Genomic DNA, 7406 nt, shown 5'->3' with positions numbered 1-7406 from the left:
CTCTACTCTCTTGTAATGAATTGAGTTTTCCCTTTGAAGTTATCTTATCAGATTGAGTCTTTAAGGATTTGAGAACACTTGATGTATGTCTTGCCGTGCGTATCTGTGGTGACAATGGGATATCACGTGATTCACTTGATGTATGTTTTGGTGATCAACTTGCGGGTTCCGCCCATGAACCTATGCATAGGGGTTGGCACACGTTTTCGTCTTGACTCTCCGGTAGAAACTTTGGGGCACTCTTTGAAGTACTTTGTGTTGGTTTGAATAGATGAATCTGAGATTGTGTGATGCATATCGTATAATCATACCCACGGATACTTGACGTGACATTAGAGTATCTAGGTGACATTAGGGTTTTGGTTGATATGTGTCTTAAGGTGTTATTCTAGTACGAACTCTTGAATAGATCGATCCGAACGAATAACTTTGAGGTGGTTTCGTACCCTACAATAATCTCTTTATTTGTTCTCCGCTATTAGTGACTTTGGAGTGACTCTTTGTTGCATGTTGAGGGATATTTATATGATCCAATTATGTTATTATTGTTGAGAGAACTTGCACTAGTGAAAGTATGAACCCTAGGCCTTGTTTCCTAGCATTGTAATACCGTTCGTGCTCACTTTTATCATTAGTTACCTTGCTGTTTTTATATTTTCAGATTACAAAAACTTATATCTACCATCCATATTGCACTTGTATCACCATCTCTTCGCCGAACTAGTGCACCTATACAATTTACCATTGTATTGGGTGTGTTGGGGACACAAGAGACTCTTTGTTATTTGGTTGCAGGGTTGTTTGAGAGAGACCATCTTCAACCTACGCCTCCCACGGATTGATAAAACTTAGGTCATCCACTTGAGGGAAATTTTCTACTGTCCTACAAACCTCTGCACTTGGAGGCCCAACAACGTCTACAAGAAGAAGGTTGCGTAGTAGACATCACGGCATTCTTAGATTAACAACAGCAAAATAGTTGTATCGGACATGGGACATGGGACATGCCAGCACCATGTGCGTCCACACATATAAATGGGTGATGCAGAGTACTACCTCCGCCCTGGTTTATAGGTCCCCTTTGTAGTTTGTGCCAAATTTTGACCAAAGATTTAACTAACAAAATGTTAATGCATGTCAACAAAAATTATATCGCTGGATTCGTATTTGAACATAGTTTTCAATGGTATAATTTTTTATGACATGCATGAACATTTTGTGAGTTCAATCTATGGTAAAAATTTGACACAAAATACAATGGGGACCAATAAACCGGGATGGAGGTAGTATGTTGCCAAGCAGCATATCTGCGTTGGTCCCATATTTGTTCTCTTTCAACCTTTTTCCTATGTGAGGGTAGCAAATTTAGTCCTGCACAAACTACCCGACCCCGCAATTTCTTTCCCTTTTCAACAAAGAGATCGGTTCCTTGCAGATGTGTGTACTGGGTTGCCCCCTTTTTCCCTTTTCGACCAACAAAGCGGCTGGATAGCCAGTCTATACTACTTTCCCTCCCCCCTTTGCTCATTGAACCACGTCCTAGATTCATGCTCCACCCCACCACACCCTTCTTTCCTCTTTGAACCAAGACCTAGATTCAACTACAAAATCAAAAAAGATCCGCATGCAGCTAGAGCAATGACGGTTTCAAATAAACTTATACCTTAGGGTCGTCGGGATGTGGCAAGGCGTGCAGTGGGAGGCCGAATCTGCCCACACTACGTACGACAACGAGGAAGAAGGGGTCGGTGGCCCTCCCGCACAGGCGCTGGGTGAAAGAGAACATCGCAGCCGGCAGTGGATTGCCTCCTCGCCGAAGGCGATAGAGTGAACGCTGCACCTCCTCCCCTTCCCGGTGCGACGGGATCCGGACACCTCCTTCACCAGCTGTGAGGGGGGAGAGAGAGAGACAGAGGCCAACGCAGTCTTGTTTAGATCTGGTGAAGAGGGTAAGAGACTGTGAATATAGCAAACCCTAGCAAAGGAACGCTGAGCCTCCAGCGTGTATATATATGTAGTGCGGCGAGAGTGTGGAGAGTGCAAATCCTAGCGAACAAGCACTGAGGCTCCAACTTATATAGTACTACATATATACTGTAGTACGGACTGAGCTCCGGTGCCTTAACTGCACCTGCTTTTGGCTGTATGACAGGTGGGCCACCCACATTTTGGGCCCACCTATCATAAACCCAAAGGCAGGTGCACTAAGTCAATGAAGCTGCGTCCATATAGTACTCGTGTATACTACTAATATATAGTGGAGTGGTTTTCTTATTCTCTCCATAACAATCGTTTTAAATTGTGTGAGTACGAAACGAAACTCTTTATTTAACGTACCAGTGAAGAAAACTACTACTTCCGATGAACTAACGATCCACGCGTCCTGGTCGCACTTCCTGTCCTTCACGTGCGATACACTACCCTCCCTTAAGTGAACAACCACACATGCGCCAAATTATCAGAAACGTGTGAGAGTGTGTGCAAATAAAGAATTTTAATTTCAATTATCGGAAAGGTTTGAGAGTATGTACAGTTTGCCCTCTCTCAATAATTATAGTTTGTTGTGTTCGGCCTAAACTTGGTCAAACTTTACAAAGTTTGACTTCAGTCAAATCTAATATGCGGAGTAAATAAAAATGGAGGGCTACTACGTCCATCCGGGTTTTTAGTCCACACCATTTTTTAAATCAAAGTTAATAGCTGGACAAATAAAATTACAGGGGAGCTGAAGACAAAGTTGTGAGAAGGCTTAGAAATCAATACAAAACTTATGCTCTTAGTACCAACGTCGATCCTTCTTCGAGGAAACATTTGGTTCATAGCCAATTGTGTGATAAAATTGCACCAACGTGAAAGACGACTGCGTCTCCAACGCAACCAAGGTGAACTGATGAAGGATATCATCTTTGTGGGTAACAAGCAAAGAGCACCGATGGAAGCCAACTTGTTTTTCATGGAAAATCGATCAGCTTCACCAGCCGACGCAACCATGAGGCGCAACCATGAGCATCGATAGGTCATTGTGGTGATGCATCATCCATTTGGCATCAAGTTTCGGTGAGGCACCTATGAAGTTCGACAAATTCTCACTGTGGTTTGTTTCTTCTCATTAATCAAGCTCGGGGAAGGAAGAACCACATGGCGGAGGACAGTGAGGCGGAACAACAATGGCCATCCAATTTTGTGCAGTTCCACTAAAATTGAGGAAGACATGCCCGGGTATGGAGATACGCATCGCTGTTTGCAAAAATATAAAAAAGGGATATAGTGTTGTTACGTTGTTTTGGCAGTGGTACAAGATTAACAACGACATCTCAATTGTCTATAAGAATTAATGAAAAGTACACCAACAAACAGAAGCATCATGATTATCTTGATGGGAACTAAACCAGGATACCCGAGAAAAAAGCATTTCTTCATTTAACCAGTGATAATATTAGATTAGCAGCAGCAATAGGAGCATATGGACAATGACCGCACAACCACCATGTACTTTTTTTTTGAAACAACATGTATACTTCCACCGAGGCATAAACCATGACAACTTTTCGAGTGGCATTTCCTCTATAATAGTAGGTGATGTTGGACCAGCCGACGAACCCTAGCTACTATACATGGGGAGCTGGGGAGTACTTGCATAGAAGAAAACCCGCATGCAGCGACCTGGGGAGCTGGACCAGTACAAGAAGTTATACCTCAGGTGGGCGAGATGTCACTTAGGCGGGCAGGCGGGATCTGCCCACACGACGGCAGCGAACAAGGGCGCGGAGGACCTTTGTCCGCGCCAGCACCGGCTCCGAGAGGACGGTGTGCATCGGCTTCCTCCATCGCCGACGGCGACAACGTCAACACTGCACCTCCTCACCTCCCACAGCGGACGAGATTCGACCGGATCTGTGACCACCGGTGAGGAGAGAGATAGAGTGGACATTGTCGTCTTGTTTTGATATCGAGAGGGTGAGAGAGCGAGACGCGAGAGACCCTATCAAACAAGAGGCTATATATACAATGGAGTAAAAAATCTCTCCATAGCAGTGGTTTTAAATAGAATGCGCGTGTTCCCGGAAAAAAGAAACGAAAACTGGCGGACAATTTTTTAATGTACCAAGAAAGAAAACTCGATCAAAAACACGCCCCTGCTTCCAGATCGCGAGATTCGTCGCGCACACACACATAGACATAGACATGCATATCCGTGTTTACGTAAAATTCCATCTCCATCTCCATCTCCAATCATATTTGTCGAACTGGCACATTATTTACGTTGTTAATTATATACACATCAATATTAACGTACAACATCTCTTGTTTGCGGGAGTCCGGATCGCTGCCACGCCCGTTCCTGACCAACCCGAACCCTCTTCATCACCCGCGCGTGCTTCTCGCCTGAAACGGTCAGTGCCGCATTCATGCCCGGCCAGAGCGGATGCGACCTCTCATTGGTGCCGGCATTGAAGTGCCGCGCCGGCCGAGAGAGCATCGCCCGTGCCGCTTCCCGGTGCACGCGACTGCTCCGCGTTCAAAGGTCGCAATAGCCGGCCACAACATGCATGTAAAAAGCTCTTGGGAGTCTGTGCTACAGCTAGCCGTCCTCCCCCAACTCGTCAATCTCTTCCAGTAGTGCTAGTACTCCATGGCGCGATCCATCGACAAGCAGGCGGGAAAGTTATCGTATACTCGGTTTGCGTTGAGTGGCATGCCGAGCGACCGTGTGGGGTCGAGCCGTGGAGGAGGGTGAGACACGAACGCGACAGACGTGATTTAAACGTTGGTTTTGCTCGATGGCGCGATCCAACGAAACGAAACGTTGGTTTCTCTCTGTTTCCATTTTTCTCCGGAAAAACAGAAACTTTCCACTCCATTTTCATTCCTACTCCAAGGTTGCCCCGTTACAACATTCCATCAAATACAAAGGAAAACTAACACGCATGCTGATGCATCTCAATGATTCATAGATCATAGCCAATATTTACTTCACAACTAAAGACAAAAGTTGTGAGAGCGTGTACAAAAGAAAAACTACTGATGGGGTCACTACGACTTAAACCCTAAACCCTAAACAAGATTTAATTTCCTGGCTAGGTAGAATCTGTCGAAGGAAAGACGGCTGGCACCCTCGGATCATACGATGCTTTTGTGCAGTTCCACTAAAATCGAGCTGAGCATCCCTGATGGCAAAGATATTGAAGAAGTGTGGTTAGAATAATAGTACTGGCACTAGTTCATGAGACATAAACTCATCACAAATAGAAGCTGGTAGAAGTAGAGAAAGATCGACATGGAGATGGAGCTACGTGGGGAGCTGCGGCAGTGGAGCAAGCCGGCTCCAAAAGGAAGATGTACTACCTGGGACGTCGGGCTGTAGCTAGAAGGGCGGTTGGGACGCGGCATCAGCCCATACCGTGGGGACCCCCGATTGGGACGCGCCCAGTGTGGGTTTTCTCCCTCGCCGATGTCGACCGCGTCTATGCAGAACATTGTTCCCTTCCCCCAGCGGCGGGATCAGGCCGGATATGTGACCAGTGGTGTGGCCACCGTCGTTCTATGCTTGTGAAGAGAGCAACCCAAGCAAGCAGGCTTGTAGCTTAGGCTCCTGCTAGTGTATATATAGTGGTTTTCTTTTTCTCTCCATATCAACCATTTTATATTGCGTACATGTCATTGAAGAGTGAAATGATGGTTGCTTCTTCCGACTAACTTACTGTGTGATTTGACTGCTCCTTAGTGGCCCCTACACGTACTCCCCTTACGTGTATGACCGTTCCTAAGTCTCACTTGTACTTATCTCTATTTTCTTGCATGACACGTAGACAGGATGCGCATAGAGGAATTTTGTTACTGCACGTTGTTACGTAGTACTATACTACCAGTACCTACTCCCTCCTTCAGGTTCACTACTGGTACTCCCTCCGTCCTGGCTATTGGTCCCCTTTGTACTCAATTCATGGGCTCGTTTTCCTCAAGAAATTATCTTTACCAACGTATTAATATCGGGAATGCATGCGTGAACAAAGAATGATTAAACCTTGCATGCAACGTTTTGACAAAGCATTGACTTATGAACATGTGAATGTAAGGGACTACAACCTCGTGCATGCATGCAACAGTCACATACATATGGACACAAAAACGCGCGCGACGCCCTAATGCATGCATGTCCGAGCACACGACGGAACACACACGGTCACGCTCAAGTGCTCAACCTACATGTGCATGTACACACATACTCAGCCAGGGTGAGCTAGTGACCGTATAAACACCGGAAAATGTATATATTGAGCGCAATGAGCGTACTATGAAGTCCACTGACCGTATCTTTACAAATATACATTGACAGACAGTGTATTTATCTCGTTTGAAATTAAGCCATATTAACCGGAAAGGAGGCAGTACGGACTAGCATTACTTTGCTGTGTCCCGTCAACTTGCCGAATGAGGAGAAGCTTGCAGGACGGGAGAAGCTTGCGCGCGGTGGCTCGCAGGCCAAGGAGAAACTTTTGACTAATGCAAGCTCTCCCTCGCTCAGGCGGTGGACGTGCAACAGTTAATTCGGTGTCAGATTGCCAGAAGCATACACTATACTAGTACTATTATTGTTCGACTTCCCGAAGGGGCGAACAACCAAGCGCAAAGTTTACTAGTACTAGTACTACTACTATAGAGGTATGTACTATACTACAAGGAATCGGATGGAGGAGCGTCTGTACTCTTATCATATTTTAAAAATGTGATAAAGCAATCTTCAACACATTTGGTTCTCTTCGAGGGTTCTCACATGTGATAATGGAAGTTGATTGCATGGAACACTCGCCACAATTCTCACTTAATTCTGGCTCATATCCTGTTACAAATAGGAGCGCTTGGTAATATTTCCTCTTTTTTGTTATTCAGCATGTAAACAGGTCAGCAAACCTTGCGGCGCATCTCTGTGCGAACCGTGCTTGCTGCACTTTGAATGTGGCCGAGAGCTGGCTTGATGAAACACCTCGCTTCCTTCTTTTTTTTGCGGGGTACCTCGCTTCCTAGTGACCAGTCTCTTGGCTGATCGTCCTAAGGATGCTTATATATGAATAAAGCTCTCTCATTTACCCGCAAAAAAGATTAAGCCATATTAACCGGAAAGGAGGGAGTATGGACTAGCACTACTTTTTGGTGTGTCCCGTCAACTCGCAGAACGAGGAGAAGCTTGTAGGACAAGGTGAAGCTCGCTTACGCCTTTTGACTAATGCAACCTACCCTCACCCAGGCGGTGGACATGCATCAGTTCATTCGGTGTCAGATTGCCAAAGGCATACACTGTAGTACCCAACATGCGGAGTACCACCATTGTTCGACTTCACAAAGAGGCGAAGAGCCAAGCGCAAGGTTTAGTTGTACGAGTAGTACTACTACTAGAACCACATGGT

This window comes from Aegilops tauschii, chromosome 1 (assembly GCF_002575655.3).
Source record: "Aegilops tauschii subsp. strangulata cultivar AL8/78 chromosome 1, Aet v6.0, whole genome shotgun sequence".
In the NCBI taxonomy this organism is placed as follows: Eukaryota; Viridiplantae; Streptophyta; class Magnoliopsida; order Poales; family Poaceae; genus Aegilops; species Aegilops tauschii.
This window is presented reverse-complemented; position numbering follows the sequence as displayed.